Source organism: Ambystoma mexicanum, unplaced genomic scaffold (genome assembly GCF_040938575.1).
Source record: "Ambystoma mexicanum isolate Mex_15411 unplaced genomic scaffold, UKY_AmexF1_1 Mex_scaf92, whole genome shotgun sequence".
Classification (NCBI taxonomy): Eukaryota; Metazoa; Chordata; class Amphibia; order Caudata; family Ambystomatidae; genus Ambystoma; species Ambystoma mexicanum.
The window spans coordinates 461,159-475,709 of NW_027182513.1; the positions used below are offsets into that span (position 1 = coordinate 461,159).

General features: G+C 50.7%; 1 pseudogene; it reads left to right on the top strand.

Moving 5' to 3' along the window:
- Positions 1–1,217: 1,217 nt before the first annotated feature.
- Positions 1,218–14,551, top strand: part of LOC138563346 (zinc finger protein 84-like) — a 119,102-nt pseudogene continuing 105,768 nt past the window's right edge.

Sequence of the window (14,551 nt, forward strand, 5' to 3'; positions counted from 1 at the left end):
CTGCGTGTCCCAGGGGGCTGTGACAGGGGGCATTTCAGCCTGCGTGTCCCAGGGGCCTGTGACACGGGGCATTGCAGCCTGCGTGTCCCAGGGGGCTGGGACACGGGGCATTGCAGCCTGCGTGCCCCAGGGGGCTGTGACACAGGGCATTGCAGCCTGCGTGTCCCAGGGGCCTGTGACACGGGGCATTGCAGCCTGCGTGTCCCAGGGGGCTGGGACACGGGGCATTGCAGCCTGCGTGCCCCAGGGGGCTGTGACACGGGGCATTGCAGCCTGCGTGTCCCAGGGGGCTGTGAGACGGGGGCATTGCAGCCTGTCTGTCCCAGGGGGCTGTGACACGGGGCATTGCAGCCTGTGTGTCCCAGGGGGCTGTGACACGGGGCATTGCGGCCTGTGTATCCCAGGGGGCTGTGACACGGGGCATTGCAGCCTGCGTGTCCCAGGGGGCTGTGAGACGGGGGCATTGCAGCCTGCGTGTCCCAGGGGGCTGTGACAGGGGGCATTTCAGCCTGCGTGTCCCAGGGGCCTGTGACACGGGGCATTGCAGCCTGCGTGTCCCAGGGGGCTGGGACACGGGGCATTGCAGCCTGCGTGCCCCAGGGGGCTGTGACACAGGGCATTGCAGCCTGCGTGTCCCAGGGGCCTGTGACACGGGGCATTGCAGCCTGTGTGTTCCAGGGGGCTGTGACACGGGGCATTGCAGCCTGTGTGTCCCAGGGGGCTGTGACACGGGGCATTGCGGCCTGCGTGCCCCAGGGGGCTGTGACACGGGGCATTGCAGCCTGCGTGTCCCAGGGGGCTGTGAGACGGGGGCATTGCAGCCTGTCTGTCCCAGGGGGCTGTGACACGGGGCATTGCAGCCTGTGTGTCCCAGGGGGCTGTGACACGGGGCATTGCGGCCTGTGTATCCCAGGGGGCTGTGACACGGGGCATTGCAGCCTGTGTGTCCCAGGGGGCTGTGACACGGAGTTCAGGGGCATGGAAGCCCGAGCCCGCCTCGCTCCCCAGCCTTCCATTCTATTCTGCATCCCCCACAACTGAGGGGCGGAGCTACAATGACATCACTGGCCAATCCCAGGAAGAGAGCTGTTGGAGGGCGGGGCTATTAGGCTGTATTTCCATATTCTTATTTTTACGCTGTTTGTATGGCTGTAGCCATCTGTGGGTGGGCGGGACAGCCAAGTGGGCGTGGCTCCGGAGATTGCGGCACTGCCCTCCACAAGCTACCATGGGGATGCAGGATAGCATACAACACCGGTCATTATTCCGCTAGGTCCTGGGTGCGGGAGACTGCCTCTGGAGAGTCTGATGACTGACCCCCCCACCCCACCTTGGGCTCATTTGCAGTGGCAAGGGCAGTGCCAGCAGCTTCTGATCAGGTGAGTGATGGGATGCGCAGGCGTGTGCTGTGTGTGATGAGAGGATGGGGCAGTTCCCCAGGAAGTGGCTTTATTACATGGCCCTCACCGCACCCCTGGCACAGCGCCTTGAACTAGCAACGAGAGTTACATGCCAGTCATGGCATACCAAGGGCATTTCCGGGCTAGGGATTGTGGGATGGGGTTTATGCCAGGCAGTGCAGCGCACTTCTTTAATATATAGTTCTGCCAGCACTGCATTGACAGTTCCAGCCCAGCACTGCATCAATGGTTCCGGCCTGCACTGCATCAATGGTTCCAGCCCAGCACTGCATCAATGGTTCCGGCCCAGCACTGCATCAATGGTTCCAGCCCAGCACTGCATCAATGGTTCCGACCCAGCACTGCATCAATGGTTCCGGCCCAGCCCTGCATCGACGGTTCCGGCCCAGCCCTGCATCAATGGTTCCGGCCCAGCACTGCATTAAAGGTTCCGACCCAGCAGTGCATCAATGGTTCCGGCCCAGCCCTGCATCAATGGTTCCGGCCCAGCACTGCATCAATGGTTCCAGCCCAGCAGTGCATCAATGGTTCCGGCCCAGCACTGCATCGACGGTTCCGGCCCAGCCCTGCATCAATGGTTCCGGCCCAGCCCTGCATCAATGGTTCCGGCCCAGCACTGCATCGACGGTTCCGGCCCAGCACTGCATCAATGGTTCCGGCCCAGCCCTGCATCAATGGTTCCGGCCCAGCACTGCATCGACGGTTCCGGCCCAGCACTGCATCAATGGTTCCGGCCCAGCCCTGCATCGACGGTTCCGGCCCAGCCCTGCATCAATGGTTCCGGCCCAGCACTGCATTAAAGGTTCCGACCCAGCAGTGCATCAATGGGTCCGGCCCAGCACTGCATCGACGGTTCCGGCCCAGCCCTGCATCAATGGTTCCGGCCCAGCCCTGCATCGACGGTTCCGGCCCAGCCCTGCATCAATGGTTCCGGCCCAGCACTGCATTAAAGGTTCCGACCCAGCAGTGCATCAATGGTTCCGGCCCAGCACTGCATCGACGGTTCCGGCCCAGCCCTGCATCAATGGTTCCGGCCCAGCCCTGCATCAATGGTTCCGGCCCAGCCCTGCATCAATGGTTCCGGCCCAGCACTGCATCGACGGTTCCGGCCCAGCACTGCATAAATGGTTCCGGCCCAGCCCTGCATCAATGGTTCCGGCCCAGCACTGCATCAATGGTTCCGGCCCAGCCCTGCATCAATGGTTCCGGCCCAGCACTGCATTAAAGGTTCCGACCCAGCAGTGCATCAATGGTTCCAGCCCAGCACTGCATCAATGGTTCCGGCCCAGCCCTGCATCGACGGTTCCGGGCCAGCCCTGCATCGACGGTTCCGGGCCAGCCCTGCATCAATGGTTCCGGGCCAGCACTGCATCAATGGTTCCGGCCCAGCCCTGCATCGACGGTTCCGGCCCAGCCCTGCATCAATGGTTCCGGCCCAGCACTGCATCAATGGTTCCGGCCCAGCCCTGCATCGACGGTTCCGGCCCAGCACTGCATCAATGGTTCCGGCCCAGCACTGCATTAAAGGTTCCGACCCAGCCTTGCATCGACGGTTCCGGGCCAGCACTGCATCAATGGTTCCGGCCCAGCCCTGCATCGACGGTTCCGGCCCAGCCCTGCATCAATGGTTCCGGGCCAGCCCTGCATCAATGGTTCCGGGCCAGCCCTGCATCAATGGTTCCGGCCCAGCCCTGCATCAATGGTTCCGGCCCAGCCCTGCATCGACGGTTCAGGCCCAGCCCTGCATCAATGGTTCCGGCCCAGCCCTGCATCAATGGTTCCGGGCCAGCCCTGCATCAATGGTTCCGGCCCAGCACTGCATCAATGGTTCCGGCCCAGCACTGCATCAACGGTTCCAGCCCAGCACTGCATCAACGGTTCCGGCCCAGCCCTGCATCAATGGTTCCGGCCCAGCACTGCATCAATGGTTCCGGCCCAGCACTGCATCAATGGTTCCAGCCCAGCACTGCATCAACGGTTCCGACCCAGCCCTGCATCAATGGTTCCGGCCCAGCACTGCATCAATGGTTCCAGCCCAGCACTGCATCAACGGTTCCGGCCCAGCACTGCATCAACGGTTCCGGCCCAGCCCTGCATCAATGGTTCCGGCCCAGTCATTATGCTGAAGAAGTCTTTTTACCTTCATTGGGTGCTGGAGCAAAGTTCCTAACGTTGACCCCGATTTCTTTAGGGACAAGTGAGATTCTTCAAGGTGCACTGATACAAAGCTGCCTGGGCCAGTTCCCCCTGTAGCCCTTTCCCCAGTAATGAATGTAAAGATTCACCCCGAGTCCTATAGAGTTTCCTGCACAGGGACGGCCTCCGCCATTCCACCGTGTTTCACTGGATTGTAATCCTACCTCCTATGGAATTGCTGGTAGTGGGACACCCTTAGGTACGGAGTGTAAGACAGGCCGCCAAAGCATGCCTTCGTGTGTATACATCTCACTCAAAACCCATACACAGCTACGGAATGGTCTTAGAAAGGTAAACACCTAAAATGGGGGCATGGAGAATGTACCATATTTCTTTATTTGCGCAATTTGTTTATATACCTGGGAGATAATTGCGATTTTTAGGCACCACGAAGATAGGAAAACCCAGATTAGTCATAGGTGACTTCACAACAAGTCTTACATTATTAAGAAACCACGTAAAGCCAATTGGAGTAGTGCGTTTGCTTAGTCTCATTACTACAGTCTTTTGTGGATTTACTTTTAAAGTAAAGTTTTTAAACTTTGCGCCTCATTCCGAGGTGGGCGGTAACGGGTTAACGGCGCTGGTAAGGGTGCTGGTGCCGTTAACCCCTTACCGCCGCATTACGAGGTCCTTTAGTGGCGCTGGTAAGGGTGCTGGTGCCGTTAACCCCTTACCGCCGCATTACGAGGTCCTTTAGCAGCGCTGGTAAGGGTGCTGGTGCCGTTAACCCCTTACCGCAGCATTACGAGGTCCTTTAGCGGCGCTGTTAAGGGTGCTGGTGCCGTTAACCCCTTACTGCTGCATTCCGAGGTCCTTTAGCGGGTCCCGCTAAGGGCGGCTGATTTTACCAGGCGCCCTTAGTGGGAGCCGCTAAAGGACCAGCATGCTAACAACGGGCTGTTATTAATGGGCCCGTTGTTAGGATGGTCCCCATTCCCATTGAGCTCTATGGGGATGGGAATAGGGATGGGTTCCCTGAATGGGGAAATACCGGGTCCTCCAAGGTTGGAATGGCCCAGTAATTCCCGATTCAGGGAACCCGGACCCGGTATGCAGTAAGGGGGTAGCCATGGCGCTAATAGCGACATAGCTACCTCCAGCCTCGGAATGAGGCCCTTTGTCCCAATATATTAATTGAAAGCAATTATTAAACTTTGGAGCCCTGTAGGGGTGTGATCCAATAATATGAAATCGTCTGCATAGGCCGACCAGCAGATTTTTTTCCACTCAATCTTAGGAGGTACGAAGGCTACTGCATCCAATATAGTGCCCCTCGTCTGACATATATAAATTAAATAGAGCCGGGGTAAATATACAGCCTTGACGGAGATTATAATTTTTTTAATTTTTATTTACTTGTGTATAATCACAGCGAATGATTTTTACAAGAAGGCATCATTTGAAGAGAGTACAGATTAAAGTTTGTAGAGCCTGAGTCAGGGCGTGTCGAACGCAATAGTTATCTCAAAGTTTATCTGTGGCGAAATCATCTATTGTTAGATGCATGAACATTGAAGTTCGATGGCCAGAGAGGCGTCTAGGTTGCAACGTTGATTTTGATAAAGGCTGCTTCCATTATTTTGGCCGTGACGGCAGCCCAGCCAGATTTTTTGCCAGATATCAAGCGATACCACCATGTTTGCTCATTGATCAGAACCGAGTCGAGCCATAGTGGAGTGAGAAAAGCTGTGCGAACTTGAGTTAAGGCGAGGCAGTTTAGGAGAAGGTGGCGAATGGTCTCAATAGAGTCCGGAGTTTTGCACAGTCTGCACGTGGTGACGGTGGACAGCCTTCTCATCACTAAGATTTCTCGAGTATGGAGCAAGTTTAGCCGCGCTCTTAGAAATGTTGAACGTAGTTTTTTATCCGGAAATCTCAGACAGTACGCCATGGGGAGTTTCAATTTATTGTAAGTCGGTGGAAGATGGTTTAGGAACTTGGTTGCTACCGCTTTGTCGATAGTGCTAATCCAGTCTTGAAGTTTCAGTTTTTCGCTGACTCTTTGCGGGTTCGTGATCAGGTCGTTTAGTGTGCATTGCAGATCCTCCAGTTTGGTTTTTTGGAGGTGTACCCATTTTTGAGCAGCCTTGCAGTTCGTTTATTCGAGTTTCTGTCCAATGATGTTGAGAATTGGCAAGCCGTCTTTGATAAGGGTCTTCCTGAAGAGGGCAAGTGAGGCCCCTCTGACGGTGGCGCTTAGCGATAGAAGGCCCAGCTCTCTTCTGATGGCTTGGATTGGAATGGCGGTGGGTAGGCCTAGGAGGGATTTCCAGATGTAGCCCTCCAGTGTCCTCCATAGTTGGGACGGTACAGTAAACATGGCGTCCATGCCGTAGGTCAGAGCCGGAACCATTTTTCCCTTATAGAAATGAATGGCCGGCGCTAGCGAGAATTTGCCGTACTTTCTATCAATCGCTCTTAGTTGGGAAGTCAGTTGTTTGGTTTTGGCCCACAGATGTTGTTGCATTTTAAGTTCCTGCGAAGTCCCGTCGATGATCACTCCTAGATATTTGAAGTGAGGGACCACTTCGATGTTGGTTTTACACACTGACCAGGACCGGGTTTTTTTCTGGGAGTGGCCAGATCTAGAGAGGATCATGATTTTGGTTTTTGTCTGATTGATCTGGAGATTGTTGGTGCTCATATAGACTGCCAGGTTATCCAGCTGCCGCTGGAGGCCGATCGGAGTTTAATCAAACAAGATCATGTCGTCAGCGTAGAGAAGACGGGAGAGGGTGCAATTACCAAACTTCGGCGGAAAGCTGCGGACCCGGGCTTCCGAGTCTTTGTAGTCCCCCAAAAAAGCCACGAAGAGCGCCGGGGCCAGCCTTGCTTTACTCCTCTGTGTGCATGGATTTCTTTAGACAGTGCTCCTTGTCTATTCAGCCAGACGTTGAGTGTAGTGTTGGTGTGAAGGGCTATTATTTGTTGTAGGACATCGTTCGGGCAATTCCAATTTTCCAGCTTTCTCCACAGTCTTGGCCTCTCGACTTTGTCGAAGGCCTGTGAGAGGTCGATAAACGCCACGTAGACTGTGGGGAAACCTTGTTTTATTTTTGCTTTCAAGATGGTAAGTATGAGGATGTTCAGTGCAGTACCACCATTTTTCTTGAAGCCTAGTTGGAGAGGCTCGCTGCAGGGAACCGTTTTCGCCCATCGGTTGAAGTGGTCCAAAAGAAGAGTTGCAAAGAGTTTGCCCATGATGTCCAATAGGGCAATTGGACGATAGTTTGCGGGCGCTTCCCTACTTCCTTGTTTGAAAATTGGAATGATGGTTGCTTTGCACCACGACGTTGGGATCTTTCTGGTGGATCTGCAATGCTCAAACAGAATGCCAATGAAGGTGGCCCATTCAGTGAGATGTTTCTTTAGGTCTATGTTCGTCAGGCCGTCCGGGCCTGGGGCTCTTGACGCTTTTAATTTTTGAATAGCTGCACTTATGTCCGCTGGGGCTGACAAGTCAATCTAAGGGGCTGCGGTGGTGTCGAAAGACATATTCATTGCAGGAATCGGACTGGCGAAGAGATCGGTAAAGAAAGTGACCCAGGCTTGTTTCGGGACTGAGTTAATCATGCTTGAGGCTGTGGTTCCTTGAGAGGCGTTTATCAGGGACCAGAAATCCGCTGTTTTCTTTGCCGTTAAGACTCTCAGCATTGATTCAGCGTCATGTTGGTATAAAATGGCTCGGCGTGCTCTGATCCATGATTTGTAGATTTTGTTTTCGTCTTTCCAGCAGTCCCATGCAGCAATGGTGTTGTCTGCCTTAGCGCGTCTTCTGAGCTTTCTCAATGCGTTTTTTTTCAGTGCTGTTTGTTTGTCATACTGGTAATTGTAAGCTTTTGGGATCGACAGACTAGATGACGCGTGATGCTTGTACTTGAGAAGCATAGGCAGGTAGTTCGGCCTTGGGGATGGGTCAAGGAACAGTTCCGTCTCAATTTCCGAGACGTACTGTTGGGTGATCAATCTGATGTTGGCCGATGTCAGACGAAGGCGCGTTTGTTGGGGATTCGTTTCGACCGATGATAGGTAGCGAGATGGGGTACGGCCGGTAGATGGCCATGATACAGTTAACATGTTGTGGTCGCTTGGTAGAGTTTTGACTACTTGAAAATCTTGGATTACTGCGCACAGTGCTGGAGAGGCAAAGATGTAGTCTAGAGTAGCTGATGACCGGCCTCTCTCCCAGGTTGGTAAGTGGGACTGCCCTTCCAGAATCCAGGTGGCATTGTGCAGGTTCCTGGATGCCATAAGGGTCATCCGAGCTTGACCCCTAAGCTCCGCTGCTGTGGTGTCGGTGGAATTTGAAGGGATATCTTGCGGTTGTGTGCACTTCGCGTTGAGATCTCCACAGATAAGTAGAAAAGGAGTATTCCATTCAGTAAGGATCTCGTCGATTGCCTCAGCCATAGTTTGACAAAAGAGTAGTGTCGATGTCCTTTGAGGATTCCAATAAGTAGTAATCAAGGCGAGTGGCAGTGATGAACGTTGCTTTGCACATTGTTTCGGGAATTCAGGCGCAGGGTTCCATTCGATTAAGACTGCCAACACCTCATAGGATCTTGCCGTTGTTTTGATGAGTTTTAAGTTTTGGTCTGACCGAATTCCAATAAGAAGACCTGCTGAGGGGCGGCCTAGCAGACCTTTGACAGCTGGCGAGATCACAATGTCGTATCCGTCCATTGACGGTTTTTCCTGGAGCCATGTTTCCTGTAAGCAAAATATGTCAAATGGACCCACGTCGACAGTGTTGTGATCAGTTAGATGGGTATGTCCTCTAGTGTTCCAAGAGGCCAACGATAAGGACTTTTGAAGAGATTGAATGTCCGCTTCTTTTGGTAGTTGCTATCTAAGGCGATTTGAGGATAAGGCACCCTTTATCCATTCCCATGGGCCGGATGGTGTTGTCGAGTTTTTGATGGCGATCGGCGGAGATGATTTGAATTGCGCACGGGATCTGTAGTTGGACGGGTCTCTTCGCGGAGACTGATCTCTTCAGCTTTGCTTTCTTTGATCCGAACGGGATCTGTGATTTTGGGAATGGGGCGGGCGATTCGTAGATGTTTCTTGTCTGCCATTAATAGAATGCTGAGTTTTCAGTGATGTTCGATTCAGATCAGGGTAGTCACGTGATAGGCGTGGTGGACGGCCAGGTGAGTCTTGGCACGTCTTCGGAGTCCTGGATGGAACTGTAAAGTGAGACTTCAGTTCGTTTCTTCGGTCAACGTGTCGTTGGGATGGACTGTGGTCGCTGAGTCTTCCTTTTTTAGGATATGTTCCCTTGGTGAGGTTCTTAAGATCCAGAGTTGTTAGTTCAGAGAGCAACAAGCCTTGCGCTTTTAAATCTTCACCGGCTTGGCGGCATATGTCTTGGATTGCAGAGGAATAGATGTGAAGGTAGGCTTTTGCCTTGTTATCTCTATGGTAAGGCTAGACCCTCTTAAAGTGTTCCGAGTTTAGTTTCTTTAGGGAAGGTACAGACAATGTTATCTTTAACACAGTTCTTCTGTTCAAGATGACATACTTGTCTTTGCTGGAGATTTTCTCTATTTTGAAGAGACGGGTGGAATTGTCCCTCGTATGGTCAGCGTGTTTTTCTGTTTGGTTTTGGGCTGTGCGTTCCCCTGGCGTAGGAGATCTCGTTGATTTGGTTCTTGGTCTAGATCTACTTTGTAGGTCAGGCGCAAGTTTTGGAGAATCGTTATTACGAAGGCCCTGGGTGGGTTTGTGAGGACTGGAAGCCACCGATGACTGGAGTAGAGGGTCTGCTATAGGTTTGGAGTTGGGGGCAGGGGGAGATGTTGATGGAATGTTGCATTTAGTAGGTCTTTTCTCCGGCGATACTTGAGCGTTGTGAGGCGACGCAGACAATAGGAGACTTGAGTTTAGGCATTCTTCTGTTAAGATGGGGGACTTGCTCAGGTCCGTTACGGAACCCGCTTGAGTGAGACCATGAGCTGCAGTTCCGGGAGCTGTGTGATGATTAGGCATCAGTACCACAGATTCAAGCTTGCGTTGGGTTGATTGGCAAGCTGAGTCGGGTGGTTGGTCGTTCGTAGCTAGTTTTAAGACTTTCTTGCGTGTAGTCATGTTTACACTTGGAGATGGTTGTGGTTTGTTTGCAAATATTGTAGCAAATTCGTTAAGGTGTTTCAGCTGGGTGGTCTGAGTTGACTTGTGCATTGTTGAGTCTGATGGAGAACCTTTTTTGGAAGAAGAGGGAGCCGAGGACGTGACCGACGCGAGGACTGCCTCATGTCTTGCTGTGTGCGGAAGGTCATACTTCAGGTAAATTGGCTTAACCGGTGACATAATTTCGTGGAGGCACATAATTTCGTAAAGCCTCTGGAGTTCCATGATATTCTCAAAAAGTTTTGAGTATGGGTAAAGTTGGGTTTTCAGGCCTTGAAGTTGGGAAATAGAGTCTCTCAGAGAGAGGGAAAGCCATCTCCAGTTATGATCCTCCTCTAAACGATGGGTCAAGCCACCTTCCCTCTCCTCCGCCTCGCGGTCCTGCTGCCCTTGCTTAATGAGTTCATTTTGTTTGTCATATTGCGCATTAATAAACCCAGTACTAAAGGTTAGGAGGTCATATCCTAATTTGTTAAAGTGACTTACCTGAGCTAGTAATGCTTCATACACTAAGCGGGAGTGAAGGACCAGCCGAACATGGTCATACCTGTCGGGATGGATAAAGTCAACCAATGTTATGTCCGCAGACGTTATAAGTCTTTGACTCGGAATTTCATTTAATAAGGCTAATACTCTCCACCTGTTTAATGAATCGGGTGCACCGTAGCCAAACATATAATGCAGCATCAGGCTTGGGTCGTCTGGAAAACCTGGTTGTCCCCATTGGACAGTGCTGAGTAAGCTATTGAAGACAGACTTTGGCTGCCTCGACTCTCTTGGGGAGAGATAATAGTCAAACCCCCATCAGCTTGTACACCCGACTGGGGAGGGGGGTCCCTGATTACTTTTAGCCACTATAATGTTTTTGCATCTAGTGCTTTATTCAACATTTTTGGGTTCGATTGTACCCCTACTGCCTTTCTTAGATGGGCTGATTTGCCCCCTGTTAGGCAGAATCACCTGCAGTACCCTTTGGGAACACTACACGTAATTAGGATTACAAGTGTTATCACAATTTCACCTTTGGTACAAGCCTGTACTACACAGTAAAGTGGTAGTGATGGCTGAGCAGCCAGACTTATCTCAAGAGTTGAGTGAGCCGTAGGACACGTTACACAAAGTACCAACCAATACAGTGATTCAAGTAAACACTTACTCAAGGTTTCTTAATAAAAGAATATACATTTATATACTCAGACAGTTAGAAAACATAAAAAGCATCTCAATATCAAACACTAATACACCACAAAAATCCAACCGGTAAGTAAATGAACAAGTTTAGCTCCAAAATTAAGTGGGAGCAAAATGGCACTTCAGATACTTAATAAAGGAGGGAAAAGACAAGGCTATAAGAATAGGCAGCCCAAATACATTCTTAGGCAGGGCAAAGGATTTCAGTTAAATACAACCAGCTATTCTTCTCAATAGGCCTGGGCTAAAGTCAATGGTTCAGAGTCTTTTGTATAAGATAGCACAGGTCTGGTATATAACGGTTAAGTCTTTGCCACAGAGATTAGAAGAATTTGCTTAGGTGAAAAGTTTGACAAATGTTTAGGGAAGGACAAGCCTTCGTAGTTGAGTAAAGTTTCATGCACTTTCTCGATGGCCGAAAAGATTTCCGGACAGCGTTTGCACAGTAACTTGTTAATGAAGAAAGCTGTAGCAGAGGCAGTTTTTCTTGGCAGTTCGAGCAGATCTCGCTGTTCCTGAGCTTCAGGCGTGTGGACAAGAAGGAGGACGTCGGGAGGGTCCTGCTCTGCCCAGGAAGAGGCCAAAAGCTGTAGCAAGATGTCGGTTTAAGGTGTGAGTGCCATAAAGTCCACAAGCTGGTTTCCTTCTCTCTGGCTATCTGGTTTTCAACAACACTCTGATGAAAATTCGACCAGATGGGGACCGTGTCCAGGTGGCTTGCGAGTTGGTTGTTCCCACCAAACTCAAGGGAAGAAGTTAACCTTGAAGGGCTTCTCTGTCGTCAGAGTTTCAGGCAATTCAGACCTGCAGCAGGGCTTCACCGGTGGACCAGGAGTTGCAGCAGTCCTCTTCCTTCCTCTCCTCTTCGGTTATTTCGTTCCAGTGGTCGACTCTGCTTTCCAAGTCCCAAAGACCTGCTTTTAAACAGTTTTCCCCCATTAATTCCAGCCTGGCTGTCACTCACACAACAGGGTGTCTGTCCTTGCCGGGCAGCTAGCCAGTCTCCCCAGAGTGCATTCAGGTCTCCTGGGAGACTAAGCACAGGGAGTTTCTGGCACCTCCCTCACATCCTGTCCACCCCAGAAACCCTAGCGCCAGAGGAGGACTTCAACACTGAAGCCCGCCAAAGGCCAATGAACAAAGGGACCAAACCTGGTTTGGTGTGCAGAGACAAACACAAGGAGGACCTTTCCCAAAATAAATGGTGAAAAAAGTTGACCGGAGTCTGTTTTTACAGATAGGTCTTGAGCGACATTTTGAAAAACATGGCTGACCCGATTTTTAGCTATCGTTGTTAGCGGTCGGGAAAATTCATGGTAGTTTGATCTAAACCACTGCCACCAGCCATTTAAAGTAGGAAAGGGTAACATTTGACTGTTACATGAGTGTTTTGACTCAGGGGAAGCTAAGCAATCCCTCCAGCACTCTATAGTAAGATAGTGTGTGCTGGGTCTGTAAATTTAAAAAGACTAGTAAAGTCAATTTAACTTTACATGCTCTGGGAGACATTAGTCAGCCCCAGAGAAGGTGTTTAAACCTTGGGGAGTCTGAAAGACATCCCTGTGCCACTGCACTAAAGGTGCTGTGTGACACACAGAAAAATATGATACCTATGGAGTTGTTTAAAACACCACAACCAAAAGGAAAACGCACATCAAAATACATGAAAGTGTGGGGAAAAAGGCTCAAACACTTTCCAGGTAAAGAAATCAAATCCTAGAAATCCGGCAAAGTTGCTGGGGTCTCAAAAGGTAAGGGAAATTAGCACATTTTGAGAATTTTCCCTAACACCCCCCCCCCCAGTACCTCTCCTAGGATAGAGGGCCCTGTTCCTGCCCACCGATCCATCATATTCCTCACTGTTGACTTTACCATTTTTTCCATCATCAATTTAGTACAAACTTGTCCCTCCCCAAGCCACTGTCCTGATTTCCCCACTCCGGGGGACTCCCCCCTCCTCTTGCAAGGTCACTCTGCCGTCCTATGTTTGCACCCCCTTAGATCTCCACCACCTCCCCCATCTTAACATTTTTTTCCTTTATGTTTCATAGAATTAGTAATGGAATCCGTGGCATCTACGTTATTGCCCTGCTATATCATATCCATCAGTGGTTGTATCTCTGGTGTATTTGGATCTACGGCCCGCCCTCCCCCAAGGCCATGGGTCCTCTAGCTATTATTTCCATGCAGTCCCCAGCCTCACTTTAACAGGCGCAATCTGTGTTCGCAATTTCAAAAGTGTCCGCAATCTCATTCCTCACCATCTTTCTCCAAGAATTTCTATCTGTTTCTTTTTATACTATCACTGTGAAGAATGTCTAAAAGGAAGGCTGTCACCTTTATCTTTCTGTTTGACAGGGGAAAGAACATTTATATGTTTGAACCAATAAATTAAGTAAATATTTTGGCTAATAATTTGGAGGATGATTTTTATCTCCTTTTTTCCTGTGTCAGCAGAGAAGCCTCCTAGATGTATGGTCGCTCACTCCTCCCGAGTTGATTGAAGGATTTGTAGGGATCCTCTCTCTCCCTTTGAAGTTCATAAAAGACCAGGGCAGGATGGGGGCACAAATTATCTTTTGCAAATAAATTGTGGAAGGGGGGAGGAAGCACAGACAACCCACACAGCAAATATAGTGGAATTACATGGGCTTTGTTTATGAGTAGTATCCTGTGATGCTGGAAATGCATTGGAGGAACAGGGCCTCCATGTCCTTGTCCTGTAGTTCTTTTATCATGTGTGTTCTGTGTTATGTTATGCACAGGAGTCCATGTGGGACTCCTGGCAGTGCAGCTCTTCCTCTTTTTGGTTTGGTGAACAGACCCTTGGGATACCCTTATGGTACCCATGGGTGGGGGTACAACCCTGTACCCACAGTGTATGTTTCTGGGCACCTGTGTGTGGCCCACAGAGCAGGGTATGGGCTGGTGGCAGCTCTGTGCTGAATTTGTCAGGTGCTCTGAGTATCCTCCATTTTGGGATACCCAGGCCCTGCCATTGGAATCAGTTGATTCCTGATAGGAGACAAGATGGCTCCTGTGGCCTCTTGCTTTCTAGTGCCTTTTACCTTGTTTTTCCACAGTCCTGGAAGCCCTGACTCTGTCCCTTCCCCTGACTGGCTGTTGGGTGGAAGTTCCATATATGGTATTGTGGCGAAGTCCAGGCCAGACTGGCTGGAGCCTTCCCAATAACTGTATGTTGTGGGTACACCCTTGTGGTGGGACCTGGGTGAATGGAGTGTGTGACGAATATGCACTTCTTGTTATGGGTGTCTGTTTTCTGGTATGTAACACCATGAATGAGACATTCCTGCCCGAAACTGGTATGAATGCGGTGTGGAGTGCTGAATGGCCGGGTACTTCTCCCAATACACATTCCTTGTTGTGCGTGAACTGGCACAACTGGTTGCTACTGTCTATAGGGATCGTTCATACCAACATTGCCTTGACTAATAATATACTGAACTGTTATGCCGCCTTAATGCCTTACACGCAATGCCTGTTTATTGTGCAGCTACGCTACGTACTGGAGCATAGATGATCACTGCGCTATACTGAATATCCTGTTGCTGCGAGCCATTCACGTGCTTTGTCTTGCTTTACTGTGA